Source organism: Argiope bruennichi, chromosome 4 (genome assembly GCF_947563725.1).
Source record: "Argiope bruennichi chromosome 4, qqArgBrue1.1, whole genome shotgun sequence".
NCBI lineage: Eukaryota > Metazoa > Arthropoda > Arachnida > Araneae > Araneidae > Argiope > Argiope bruennichi.
This window is the reverse complement of record NC_079154.1, coordinates 54876946-54892771: the sequence shown is the minus strand read 5'-3', so window position 1 is coordinate 54892771 and position 15826 is coordinate 54876946. Positions and strand designations below refer to the sequence as shown.

At 28.8% G+C, this 15826-nt stretch overlaps 1 protein-coding gene across 4 annotated transcripts in view; it reads left to right on the top strand.

Annotated features, from left to right (window-relative positions):
- LOC129966912 (mucin-2-like) overlaps positions 1–15826 on the top strand; it is a 139413-nt gene that overhangs the window by 43350 nt on the left and 80237 nt on the right. Inside the window, exon 1 of one of the 4 annotated variants that reach the window (XM_056081525.1) lies at positions 12213–12438. The exons of the other annotated variants lie outside the window; for them this stretch is intronic. The gene's annotated coding sequence lies outside the window, so the exon portion shown is untranslated. Of the gene's footprint in view, positions 1–12212; positions 12439–15826 lie in introns of those variants that run through there. 4 annotated transcript variants of the gene reach the window in all.

Here is a 15826-nt window from a genome sequence, read left to right as displayed (position 1 = left end):
AAAATAATTGAATAGGGCGTAGAAAAACTACTAGATTCCTGCGTTCTGGACTTGGAGACTAGGTAACACTTGCTTTGCCGGAATTGATGAAATTCCATCAATCAATTCACATTATTCAATTATTTAAAGGCGAAAAAATCACCCTTGAAAGCTTCGGATTCTTTCCGATCATCTGGAGTTTCCTCCCGAAACTCATCCTCAAAACTTAGCCAAAGTAAATTTATTTTTTCATTAAAAATACCTTTGGTTCATTAAATCCTTCAATATCATTCTTAGGTCAGGGTTTATTACAAATATGCCTGACTCTCAAATGCATTTTATAGACTCAAAATTTGGTATTAATCTTCTTTCACTTTAAAGGCTTAAATATTATATTGTTTAAATTGAATCTAAACTGTCAATATTATCTACCGTAAATTCTAAAAGCTGTTTCATTCGCCGATTATAACGTTTTAATACTTCTAGCTAATTCAAAGCGCACAAATGGAGAAGAATAAAGCCGGACAAACTTGAAACGATTTTGTCTATCTGTTCAAATGACCAAAGCGGATGACCCATGCATGAAAGACTCGCCGGTTTTAAGGGAAATGAATTACCCGTAAATATGGCGACTTTCTCTTCCTAGATATCTTTTTTTACTATTCTTGTGTGACATTGTTTGTGTCACGATAAAAATCTCTCTTTATTGTTAGACAATTTTTTGTTATTATTTCAATCCCATTCGTTCGAAGGGCATTTCCGCGTTTTAACTGAGAGCCCATCATTACAGCTTTTTTCTATTTTTTTTTTTTTTTTTTTTTTTTTTTTTTCCTTTATGGCCTGATAGCCCAACTATCGGATTTTGCAAGTTTCCAAACTAAACGCGGCATTTATGCGGGGATTCGCGTGGTTTGAGTTCATTCATTACTCTGACTCGAATAAAACCGGCATATTAGCTAATGAAAATAATTATTTCGAGTATAGATGATGAATTTTTGTCTTCTCATTGTCTTTAAAATTTTCTAAAGTTTTTGGCATGTTTTAAATTGAGAAATGTTATTCGGTGCTTCATGGACATATTTAAGTATTTATATGGGCATGTACATGGCTTATTTATACCTTCTGTAAGTAAAATTGTTAATTTGTTACTGTTTTTTTAAAAATATTATTTGATACTTCATTAAAATCATTAATTTAAATGCATATTTTTCTATGTTCCTTTCTTGAGGTTGAAAAAGTACTTCACCCCCCCCCCCCACCGCTATAAACTATTTTTGCCTGGCCTGTGTTGTACGTGAGTTTAACTGTCTAAAAGCGCGAGATTAACGCCTGGTTCAAGTGTTTCGTCGTGAGTTCTTTAGTTTTCTGACGGAACTAATTAGATTTAATATTATATTCGGTTTAAGCGGAATTTTCCCTTTTTATAAGCTATACTCTAACAGATGCATTCTTTTCACTCGTCTTCTGTAATGGTCATTTGTAAAACATGAAATTAGATTTAACAAATATGTTCTATTTGAAAATTCTTGTTAAGAACAATGATTTCCATCTTACAAATCCATCTTATTTGCATATATGTTTATATATGATGTAAAGTATAAATGAATCCAGATATCATTTATATATATAAAAAATTTAAATTAATATCAAATGAAAGTGCTATGAATAGACTCTGAATATGTTCATTTCTACTTAACAATAAAAGTGAAATAATGCATATTCTAAAGAGAGAGAGAGAGAGAGATTAAATTAATTCAAAAACACGAAGTAATATTTAAAAAAAAATTTAAAAAGTTGTTTGAATAGTTAAGATTTTTTTTAATTGAATGTGAAGTCATCTTTAAAAATAAGCATATCATATCATCCGATTTCAAAATTGAGGCGACAATTCCTTTTAATTCTAGAAATTTAAAATCTTGTATCTTAAATCCATAAATATTTTTTTCCTATTTATTAATCATCACTCATTACATTATTCTAATTAATTTTAAATGTAAACATTTTTATCATAGTATTATTTAATTGCAAAATTTTAAACAATTAAACACTGAATTTATTTAGAAATATCGTTATATCTTTTTATGCAATGGGTTCGATGGTACAGTTACCCTTCTTCTCTTGCTTTCCCAGGTTTTTAATCCTGCTTGACCTTTGAAAAATCTTCCTTCATATAGATTTAAACTTTTAAGTGCAATAAACATATTCCATCCATGATTCATTTTTTATAAATTCTTTATAATATCATAAATTTTATAATATCTTTCATGAATTGAATCATTAAGATAATAATAAATTAAATTGCAAGTCTACTTATATCATAAATAGTTAAAACGAGTTCCCTCCTTTCATTCATTAATTGAGACCTATTTAGTTCGGATTCCAATGTATGTATCCACATCGTTGTTTATGTATCCAGCGATGCCAGTATCTTTCACAGAACCGCCAGGTGACCATATTCTTTTGAACAAACTTGTGCTTATTCCTTATTCATGCGACTGTTTGGCGACCTGAGTTATTTAGCTGGCTTCTTTATTTTGAGACATACGTGATTAGAGGTTAATCACCTGATGATCGTTTTTAAAGACTAACATATATGTTTCATTTTTTTATTATTATTATTATCGCAATGTGTTTATGAGCGAGATTCCTTTTCCTGAGTACTGCTATCCCTAAGTACAACACGCGGGATTCGATATTTGACCTACTTTGTTCACTGTTTTATGAACCTTTATTTTTTTAAAAAACTGTATGCAGCGTTTTTTATTAATATGTGCGATTCATTTTATTCTTAATTCACCAACAGATTTCCGTTCCTTCATTTTTTAAAAATTGGTTTTCTTGAATAATTATAGATTTATAGACAGAAAAATGTCTGATGAAAGATAAATAAGGGATATATATATATATATATATATATATATATATATATATATATATATATATATATATATATATATATATATATATATATTATGTTAATAGATTGTTTCATTTTGAAATCACGTCCCCTAAAATGAAAGAGTTTTTATTAGAGTCCGTTCATGACAAAAGGGAAACGACGTTCTTATCAGAGATCACAAACAATTATTTTAATCGATGCAAAGCATTAACATGCGTAATTATTAATGCTTAGCATTACATTGCCTAGTGTGATTTGTTCATTCACTTTAACCTACTCAAACACTAATTATTTTTTATAATTAATTGAAGCATACATACACACAAAACATTTTAGAAATGCCTCATGTTTAAAATTATATAATTCATCTGGATTGATTATTTATCAATTACTTTTTCCTATTCGGATTATTATCTTGGGGCTTATAAGTGCACAATGAGTGCGAGTGATGTCATGTATTGATTTTTAAAACCTGATTATTTCGGTGGTATCAAAAGACATCGCCTTGCGAAGGGTTGAATAATAGATTGAAGGATCTTTCTATTAGAGAACTTTTGTGAAACTCTTGCTCTTCAAAGAACCAATAATCGTCTAGTCGAATAAAGTTTCATCTATCTTATTTGAAATTATTCTATTGCTACTATTCTAATATTTGTAATTTCGGTGCACCCAGGCCGGTGCAAATGTAATTCAACTTCTAAGTAAAAAAAAAAAAAATAACGATACATTTAAATCGTTGAAAGGAGAGGGGGAAACCGATTTTCAATAATATTAATTGACTTGCATTCTAAATATCAATTCATTAGCATATTTAATAATAAATTTACAGATAGAGTCAATTATTCAAAAAAATTTTGAGGAACGAAAGGTTGATGAACAAATGAAACTTCTCATCGGGTCGGCTAGTGGTAACCTTGCTATGTCTGTATATAACTATTCTTTCTTTCGTTAAATTTTTTCCAACATGTCTTCTGATTTACCAGCTTTATTGCATTCTGAATCAGTTACTGGACGCGAATTAATTCTCAAAAAAATTATTTTTACTTTCCATCCATGCTAGAAAATAAAACCATTTTTTAAAATTAGTGCCAGAACAATGAATTGTACTTATATATATATATATATATATATATATATATATATATATATATATATATATATATATATGTGTGTGTGTGTGTGTGTGTGTGTGTGTAATATTATTTGTGGTGAACCTTGATGCAGTTTGAAGGCAATGAAGATACTTTTAATTTCGTGACGTCGTTTTATTTCATTTTGAAGAAGCAAGCATATGTGCAAGCGATGCACACACAGAGCGACACAGAAACTGAATGAGGAAAAAAAAAACTCTTGGACATTTTATCCCTGGTCTTATATAACCTATGATTTTGATAGGGAAAATACTTCTTTACAGTGCTAATGTATTATGAGATTTCGATAGGGATTTTCGTTATATGGGTGGACAAGGTAGGGGAAACACAGGGAGATTTTAAAAAAGAATTTGCTTGATCAGCGGTATGTTATCTCTTCACGCGTAGTGTGGGAAAGTTAGATTTTAGCTGATTCAACAATTTAACAAAGCTTCTCTTGAATTAATTAAGTAGAGACAGTGGAATTGGATCACGAAATAAGAGAATATTTTAGAATGAAGTTACTATGGGCTAAATTAAGATAAAATCTTGAAAATTAATTAAATTGAAATTAGAGTTAATATATATATATTTAAAAAGGGACATTTTTATTCTAATAAAGTGTTAAAATCCTGTTTTCAAAGAATTACACTGAATCCGGTTCTAGAATAAAATAAATAAAACAATATTTTTATGGGTCTTTCCAAAAAAGAATATAAATTTCTGGAAATTTTGTTATATAATAGAAATTTATCGAATATTAATCGAAAACTATCGAAGTCATATCAAAAAATTTACTTTGATGGTTTGGATTGATTTAAGATTGCATTACAAGACTAAATGAACCGTGAAGTATTTCACTTCTGTTCGACCTACATTTTCAACGAATATTTGTTGGTTAAAATCAAAAACAACACAAAATTTTCTTTTTAAAGGTGAATACTTATCTGTAGATCGTTTTTAGTATACTATCAAAAAATTCGAACAAATCTTCTACTGTAATTTTTTTTTATAAATTAATACTAGTTTTCCTACCGATAAAAATACATGTAGGAAAGTGTCGGGTTCTTAAAAAAAATAAAGATCTATGCCATTTCGCCGAATTAATTAAACGCTGGAAAAATCCCTAATTCCTTCTTATAGAAACAAAGAAAAAGAAGAAACTTCCTCATGCGACTGAGTAATTAGAGACATTAGTTAACCAAACGATGCAAAACTTTATGAAAAGCAGATAGCACATCTTAGCAAATCCTCTGTCAAATGAACCATTCATTTTTATATTTCTTTTTTCATAGATTCTATATTCGACAACAAATTGAAATTCGGTTTCCCGTTGAAATCGAAAAATTCGCATCGCAATAGCAAGAAGAAATTTCTTAAGCCGTATATTCTCCTACTAACCTCGTTTTTGAACCAGTTTAAAAGCTCCTAATGCAGTTGAACGTGACTACCTCATGACTGCTATCTGAGCGCGCGGCACGCGACGCGCCATTTGCGATGATTTAAATCAGCTATTAGCAACTTTTCACTGTCTGTTTAGCGTGGCATTTATGAGATCTACGAAGAAAATTGACTTAAATGCTCTTCCATTCAGCATACATGCTAAGAGCTGATTATTACAGCAATCACTTTCGTGTTTAGTCTCTAAAGTTTTTCATTTAATTATCTATTCATGTGTTAAGTTCTTAAAATATTTGTTTATATTTTACACCCTTGAATGAAAATATGTAAACAATTTTAAAACGAAGATTTTTTTTTAACTTTATTTTTCGAAAAATATTAAAGTCGTTGTGTTTTTTTTGCATTAGAATATTATTATTTCAAAAGTTTAATTTTTTTTTACATGTATCTTAAGAGATTTGTAATCAAAGGCAAAAATTTGTAATGTCACTCATTGTTTTATAAATATATGCCACAAAAATATGCTTACCTTTGAAAGGTAATTATTTGTTATATTCATGGAGAATTACGAGCTTTATTGATATGCAATAAGTATACCAATTACAAATTGTGTCTCATGTTGAAGAATTAAGATTGTATGTGTTTCATATAATCTATCTTCTCATATATAGTTTTATGAATTGTTATTATTATTATTATTTGTAAAACTTCAAAAGTTTTCTGAAATATGTATTTTATTTAAAGGACAAGAGTAGGAAAGAAATTGTATTTGAGACACAGGGGAGAAAAAAAAAAAAAAAAAAAAAAAACAACATTTTAAGGAAGTTGCATTTTGTAACTTTTATTATTATTATTATTATTATTATTATTGCATTAGAATATTATTATTTCAAAAGTTTAATTTTTTTTTTACATGTATCTTAAGAGATTTGTAATCAAAGTTTCGTTTTACTGTTTCTTTGTCCACCAAAGAAAGGCCACACATAATTTAAAAATTTCTCGTACTTTTTGGGAAAAGTGAAATTATAGTGAGGGATATATATATATAATTGATGACTTCACTTCTTCTACCCCAAGTTTATGAAAAAATTAAATATACAAAATTTCTTTAGTCGGAAGATTTTAAAAAAAATTAAAATTATTAAAGATGTAAAAATTTTGTATTGTGCATGTACAACTCTGAAGTTAGCCGGATAATTCATAAACAAGTATTTATTCCACCAATGAAATTAACTTTTTAAAATCCCTCCCAAAATTATTATTATTTAAACTTTTTTTTTTTTTTTTGAAAAGAGGTCAAACACTGATTACACCAAGGAAAAAGATAATATACTCACATAATGAATCAGTGTTTGAAAGGGTTCAAAAATATAGAATTAAATAATTGACAAAACATTTTGGAAATAAAAAATTTATAATATTATTTGTGCTAATTTTTCTTACATGCATCATTTCAGTTGTTTTATTTAAACATTATGAAATATATGAATAAAAATTTCATAATTTCTCATAAATTGCTTACAAATATGGTTTAAATTCATTTTTCTCAGTTTTTCTATTTCATCTACCGAAAAAAAAAAAAAGAATCGAAATATATATATATAATGAAAACAATTCCGCGTGTGACCTTTTTCGCTGTAGAAATTCCCCAAACTTAGACGTTTGTTTTGGGTAATTCTTTTGTAGAGGGACAACTGATGACAAAATGTCTCCAGTCACGGCACTGCTATTGTTTCAACACACTTGTGGAAAATGCGTTTGGACGCATCAAGGGGTTAGAAAATTAGGCTTTAGGAAGGGCAGACGGCGTAGCAGTAAACATTTCCCTGAATTTTTCAGTTGTGTTCTCTCGATATTCACGTATCAAAAAGGAGTTACAATGAATATGGGAAAAGTATACGTCTGAATTCTTTATTTTTTGTTTCCAGCCTTTTTATAAATTTCCCGTGTAATTTACAATCATCAGAACTACAACAATCAGCTACAATGTATAAATGACGATATATATGATTAAAAATACTAAAACCATAAAGGAGAAAGCGTTTAGGTTAGTTTCTTTCAGAATCACATATTTACTAAAAATACATTGTGTTAAAAACCAATTAAAATGTACGTATTATGTTAATTCTTAAATAGATTGTTTGTTGTTGTGTCGACTTATGAAAAAGAATTATAATCTCGGCAAGGGGGAGGGATTTCAGCTTTTTGAATTAAGTTGAACATAAAATCATTGCTCTGAATCACCTGCAAAATTATAAACTTTAAATGACATTTTTTAAGAACTGTCTGTTTTAGATCTAATCTAAATATCGAATGTAGCCACTTGTTTTTATAATCATCAATGTAAGAAGTCAAAAAAGTCTACTTCAAAAGTCTCACTTGTCGATGCGTAAGGAGTTTTTCGATGCGTAAAGAGACGCTTATACGTATCGCTTATTGAAATAATTCCTATTTAAAAAATTTGAATTTCTTGTTTTAAATTGCGTTCTTCTTCTAAATAATATGAACTTTGATCATCGATCAAAGAATTTATATCTTTTGAATTTTAATATGACAATTAAATCCTCTTTAATTATTAATAATTATCTTAATCAAATTAACGTGAACTAATTGTTCTACTGAATATAAATAACTCTGAAATTTTCCTCTAAGAAGTGTAATTACATATAACAGATAAAGAGTTCTTGAAAAACTGCATTTTAATCCTAAAAAATAAGACAGATATATTGTATAAAATTAAATTTACCATTGTCACATACACACACCTGCCTCGAGATAAATGATAGATAACACTTTAAACATAAAACGGAAGAAGAAAATATTTAACTGAAAAATTTTGCTTGTAACGGAGAGATCGGTATTCGAGTTGGTGGCATATTATGCTTTAGATCGTTAAATACGACAGGGACTGAGAAGAGGGACGTCACCGTCTTTGGACCACCCACGCTCCAGACTGGAAGATCGTCTGACACAGTAACATAGTGGAGAGAGAACGGGTTCAAGAACGAGTCGGTTATCTTAAGCCAGCTAGGCCCATGGCATAATTAAAACGATTCTGGGATCATTTCGGTCAGCATGAATCTTTTCCTCAGGATTTAATGAAAAATCTGTTTTTCCTCTCTACTGTTCAATTATCTTTCTTCCTGTACAGTGAATTTATATGGAATTATTATTATTATTTTAAGAGTAAGAAATTACTGATATCTGTAAAGTAATGTTTCTATGTTAATCTTTAATCACCATCTTTCATTTTATTCTTAATAGGCTAAAAATGTCATTTAACAGTTACATATTGTATCTTTTTTGTTCATGTGGTGTTCCAGTTCATTCTTCTTGCTCAATTGTGTCATAAAACTAATTTAAAATACTAGGACTTTGATCTTTGCATTTGTTAATAATCTCCCTTTATTTTTGATTTAAATATTTTATGATTTTATCATTAAATTATTTTTTCGGACTTGAAATATAAAAGTTTATATACTATTGAACTATCTTTTATTTTGATGATATGCAACAGTGGCTCGTCGAATTCCGAAGAACTATTTTGTTTTGCTATTAATTTCGAATAATATATTAGTATTATTATGAAAGTTAAATGAATTAAAAATAGCACTTGTATTTAAAAACTTCCTACACATTAATGCTCTTCAATTTTTCACAAGAAATGATAGCTTAATCACCATTTTGTATTTAAAGTATTGTACAATTTAGGAAAATAATGAAAATGAACTTAAAATTTAGAAGGAAAGAAATTCAAAAGATGGATTCGAGGAAACGTTTAGTGTTGAGAGAACAGTTACAAAAATTTATTTTGCAACTCAACCTTTAAATCTATATTGAGTAACGCCAAGATATAAACTTTGTTGAGACATTATTGCAATAAATATCAAAAAAACTTTATGTACATATAAATCATAGAGGCTGAGGTATATATAAATAACAGAACATTAAAAAAAATCGTCAATATCTCTGATATTGTAGTACAAAAATGTCACACAATCCACACGTAAAAACAATTCGTGCTCACTATTGCGAACAAGAAACTGTAGTATGTGTGGGTGGGTTGGAGGGACATACTGAAATTAAAAGACAAGGAGCTTCATTGCGAGCATGTTTCTCAAGGACATCCCGATAATTCTATTCATCATTCTTTGCGATCACAAATCATTTGTGGCGTTGTTTCTTCGCTGTTTATCGAACGTGATTCCATTACCTGAAGCAAGGCCGATTGTTACGATGCTCAAATACGGAAAGGTACATCCAATCCCTTTTTATACCCAATTATTTTCGTCGAATCGTGATCGTCATGTTTGCGGTTAATCCCACTTTTATTAAAACTATTTGGAACAAAGTTAGGAAAAGCGTCTTCTGGAATGGAGGAGGCGTTTGCGCAACTGGCCGACCTGCAGGAATTAAGTCATAGCCATCGTTTCGAGTTTGATTACGGATGTAGCTGAAATTTTGTAAATATTATTTTCCTCTTTCTTAACCTCGTTTACATAAAAATGAAGTTGGAATGAGTTGTTTTTTTTTGTGAGTGGTTTGGTGTGTCAATAATTGATTGATAACTGCGGTTTACTTAAGGAATTATTTTCGATGAGTTGTTTTCAGTGACGTAGGGAATTGTTATTTATGGACATTCCTACAGGAAATAGCTATAGAAAAAATTCGCGTATATTGAAGTTAAATTAATTTGTACATGCCATTTATAAAGAGAATTGTTGTTTATGACTAGAGGGGAGGGGATTAAATGCTCGACTTTTGTATGAATATTCATTAATGAAATTCATAATTTCGTAAATTATTAGTTTTACTCATTACGTGATATCTAACCTTCTCACTTTCAAATGAGCTTGTAACTGCATCATTAAAAAATTCTAAAGACCAAAAAGGTGAAAAGTTATTAGAGAAAGAGTATTTTTGATTGATGTCACTTATTCTCAACATATTTTTCAATTATTATATACATCTTTAGGTGAAGGAAAAAAATTTAATCATTAACCAGGAAAATGTGCCGTAACTTAGTTACGCTGATGCAAGTTGTCTTTCCTTATATCAGTCACCGAGAGTTTTCAGAAAACTAATATCATTTCTTTTCAATTAGATTTTCTTCTGCTTGATATCATGTATTAAAGTTGAAAGAGTAACATCTGATATCGCGTATTGTTTGATTACTATTTAATTTGTAATTATAATTATTTTTTGTTTAATGATATTGTAAGATGTAACAAAATAAATCAAAGGGCGCTTAAAAAGGAGACTGACCATTCGGGAACAGATATAAAATAATACTGAACAAAAACTACGAAATGAAAGGAAAAGAGGAAAATAAATAAAGGTGACTTTAAAAAATTTTTAAAGAAATGTAAAAGTTTTGAAACACTTCAAAAAATTTGATAAAAATGATTATCTAGTAAGTGTTAAATAGTATAAAGGCCCCCAAATACACATGCTATTATAAGTTCAAAATCCTACACATGTAATATTTTTCCAACTTAATAAACCATTTCTATTTAAGCAGGATTGAGATCCATACCACGTAGCAACTATGATTAAAAAATTGCTGTTGGAATATCGTATTTGATCAGTTCATTGACTGCGATTGATTTCTTAGATTTCTTAGCATAACTTTTCATTTGGTGTGTTAGAAAACTTTTTAATAGTAACAACTCACACATCTTTTAAATATTTTCATATGTAAATAAAGTATTAAAAGGAAATACATTCAAAACTTTTTTTGCTATACATACTTCTGTAACATTAAGCACTAGTGATGATTACAAAAAAAAAAAAAAAAAAAAAAAGCGTATGTGTGTGTAAGGAAAGGAAAATGCTAAATTCTTCATAAACTAATTGTGCGGATGACTAATGCAAAGAATTTATTTTGAGTTAAACCTTGAATGAAAAATATATTAACGAAAAATATATTAACAACATATGCAAATTGATGATAAGTTTCGGATTAATTTTTCTTTTACCCTTATGAAATGAATAAATAATAAAAATAGGTTCAATTGCGTCATATTTAGTTAAAGGGCAATGAATAGTCAAATTTATAAAAATTTAGACAGTGCCATTTTACAGTTGTGAGTGGTTTATCATACTTTGATTATCTCATTTCCAGACCGGTAGGTACGTTTATGAACTGCAACTATTATTGCATCTTGCTGGTTATAACCTGATAGTTTGATCTCATACCAATTAATTTTTTTTTAAAAAATTGTATCATTATTTGTATTTAATTAAACAGTTTCGTTTGTATATTTTGAAAGTTATTTATTTTTTCTTTTCTTTCTTTCTTTTTTTTTTTTTTTTTGTTTGTTTGTTACTATTGTCCAGATATATTTTGATAATTTATAGGAAACAATTTTCTTTTATTTCTAATCAGTTTTTGTATTTACAAAATTTATTTCTTTATCATTTGGTCTTTAATAAAGATACCAGTATTAAGTACGAAAGTAAACTAAAACTAAAGGGGGGGGGAGAAACCCATGTAATTCATTTCATCTTTTAATCATCGTCCTTTAAATGTGAAGGGTTAAGTTACTAAACCAAATGTAATTCTTAATTCAAAACTACTGCTGTATGATGTATAAAGTTTCGTAAGTTTACCACGGTACTTTAGTTTACTTTCTTCCGGAATTCTCGACCTAATACTGTCGACACAGTTCTTCCGATCTCATGAAAGGTGTCTGCCATCTGTTGAAAGCGAAAGTCATCACTCCCTTTTGTGAATCACACTCTCAAAACAAAATCAGTTCTCGTCTTGTCGCCCTTTTGCGTAAGAACGACCAACACAAGGCCTGATCTACTTGTGGCAAGAAGAAAGTTGCCCACACGTTGTTTCCACTTACCTGTGCAAACAAAGCTGTCTAATCTCTCCGGCTACCGGCCGACAGTTTACCAGCGAGTCGCATTTTCTGTGTGGGAAGTTGCAGAGTGCATTAGACAGATGAATTCCTTGGACTCCTCGCGTTGACAGTGGCGAGTATCTAGATCGAGTGTGGGAAAACCGGAGTTAACTATTTGGTGTGTTAAGTTTTTTTTTTTTTTTTTTTTTTTTGCTCCAACAATAAACTTTTTATTTTATTATTACACCTTTTTTTTGGAGAGTGCTTGACCGTAGTAATTTTTATTCAGTTTTTAAGCTTCATAAAGCAAATGAGTGTTAGAAGTTGGTAAACGTTTATTGATTATTGTTCATTTTTGTTGAATAGATACTTTATGATGGTATTTTAAGTTAATATTTGAATTGTATTACTTTGTTTTATCTTGTGCTTGTTGCTATTTTTTAATGTATATTTTTCGTTCAGCGCAAAATATTTTGGCGTTTTTAATCAAAATTTTATTTTAATACTGAGAAAGTTTATGAAATAATGGTTCAAATTTCACTCCAGTCAAAACTCCTAGCTTTACAGATTCTTTATATATTTTCTTATTTATTTTGATAAATAATGATTTTTGATATTATTTCTTCACCTAGAAACTTTTTTTATACATCACATCTCAGCAATATTTGGAAAATAGATGTATATGATTAAAATAAACACGCTTTTAAAACTAAAAATCTAAGTATGATATTACTGAATTTGCAAACCTATATATGATGAAATCTGTTTTGAGAATACTAATAATATATTTTTAGAGATGTTAAGAAAGTGTTAATAAAAGGGGAAATATTCTACCGTATATATATACCTAAATGTTCAAGTTATAATGTTAAAAACCAAGTAGTAGACAGTATAAATAAAATATTAGATCAATTTGCTATGATAAATTAATTTAATAATTTCTTCGGATTAATTGAAAATATAGCATCTGGACTTAATCTTAATAACTGTTTTCTTTTTGAATTTTATTTGGTTGTTTCCTAGTAATTATCTTCCAAAGATTGATGTTTGATATTAACTCTATTGTGTTTTAATTTCCTCATTAATTACAATTCCGTGATGTTTTAGAATTTTTTTTTTTATTCAGAAATAATTGCATGTAAATATTGAGTTAATTTTTATTGGCATCTCTATGCAGCCATTAAAAAATTATTTTATTTTATAGCAATCTGTAAATTTATTGTGTTAAATTTCATTCAATAATTTTTTTAGAGAATGTATGAGCAATATAAGAATAATAATAAAATTTTCTGTTACAAAATGAGTCCAATAATTTCGTTATGTGATGAGAGGCAATATGATTAAATAAAAGCTCATCCTAGATGTATAAAATAAATTGTCAAATCAAAAATTGTAAGTCTTATTAATAGATTGAAAGTGTTCCAAATGCTTTGATTTCTTATTTTTTAATAAGCAATTCTGAAGAAAAATATTAAATATTCTTGACATTTCATCGAAAGCAATTTTGTAGGCAATGGTATATATTTATGTTTTATAAAATTAACATTGTTTGTATTAAATATGATGCGATGTCTCGATCATTGTCGACCCAGCTTGAATTTCATTTTTTTTCTTTGTCCATTTATTATTTTATTTTTGTTACATGAATCTAATTTATAATTCTTCGTTTATTAATGTTATTCTTGAACAATCATCCTTAATATATACTTAGCTTTAATCTTTTATTTTGCATTAATTATACTACGCCTTAAAATGAAATTTTAAACGTTTTACAGCGTATTTGTCATTTAACATTCAGCTTATATTTTTATTTCAAATAAGAAGTATACATCCGTCTTCTTTTATTTAAAAGTTCTTCAGGTCACACCAACATCTTACAGGCATTCGTATGCACACTACATTAGCGACTTTTTTGTCATTAAGATGAAATTCCACTGGTATAGAAACGGAAGAGAAAAAGAAGGGGGGATCGAGGGGGAGGCAAGCGTAGAAATTCAACTTTTTTTTTTTTCCTTCTCTCGACTTCAATGCTTATGATCTTGACCTTGAATCTAGTGAAATTATAGGGTGCAATGCTACAGAGATGTGCATACCTGTGGTTTACTGTGATTCTTAGAAGAAAGCTCTTTGTTGTCCGGAAATTCCACTTTAAAAAAAAAAATTAAGTCGAATAGCCAATTTTTTCAAGTTCAGTTCAATGGGAACGTTGGGTGTAAATTGTAGAAGAAGAAATAAAAATATAAATCGGCTTTGTTTTATATCATAAAATGCTCATTTTTGCAGTGTTTTGTCTAATTTGCTATCTTCTGCTGTCTTGTCTTTTTTTTTTTTTTTTTTTTGTCCGTTTTGTTCTCTGTGTTTATTACACTCACATTATTTCTTTTGAATGCCATTGCGAGTTTTTAAAAATCTTATTTTATTTGTTTTAAGATGAGTTAACGTTTGTGATTTTTTAAAAAAGCTTTAAAATTTAAAAATGTAATTGTTTTTTCGTCGCAGCTACTTCTATTACAGCTGATCATACCAATATAGCTTTAATGCGTCTTTAAGTTTAATTCAGTTATAACTACCGCTTTTAAAGGTGAAGAACTGTTTTGGGATGAACATATGTTAAGACGGTAATAATGAAGGCACCTGAGCAAGCACGACACTCTATAAATTACAAACCACATGAGCGGAAAGAGGCTTCACTCTCGACGTTAGATTTAAAGTGCGCAAGAGCTACATGTACGGCGGACCTTTAAAAAAATCGGTGTTCGAACCTGGAATTCGCAGATCCGAAGCTGAAATCTACTACCAGACCACAGTGATATCTTTCTTGCTTAAAACCATACTCAAATGACAAGTGGAATCCTCTCTTTAAAATAATAAGCGTTTTGAATAAGCGACTTTAATAAGCGTTTTTGAATATATATTTCGCTATTATAGTGAGAATTCGTTGCCAGCTGTTTGTTGATCGTAGATGATACTTTTATCTTAAATATTTCATGCATTTGTCTAATATTAATTAAATTTTATTTCAATTATATGTATGTTCGTACTGATAAAATATTTTTAATATCTTCATATATGTCAGTAATTCTTCACATAGCATGCATCCTTTAATGATTGAGTAGGTATATTTTTGTGTGTAACTTCGTATTATTTAAATGAAATATCACGAATGGAAAAAGTTTGTATTTCTGTAAACCTTGAAACCTTCTATCTCAAACGAGATAACTTATTTAAATAATAATTATTAGTCACTTTCAGCAACGAGCTGTTTATTTAATATATTAGAGTTATTTATTTAATCATGTCAACCAACTTTGATTAATTATTTGCATCATATCAAGACAAAAGAAAGCACTATTTTAACTTATATTTGCACAATAAACGTAAAATGTTTTTATTGCTTGATGATCGAAACATTTATTAGGCTGCTGTTCTATCAAAGTTTATTTTGCTATATCCGAAGAAAATAGAGACGACGAGAGTCAAGATCAGGTGGCCAATTATGGTCTATTTAGGAGCTAGGAGTATTTAAGGCAAATAAAAATTGGTGAAATCATGCCAGTAGTTGAAAG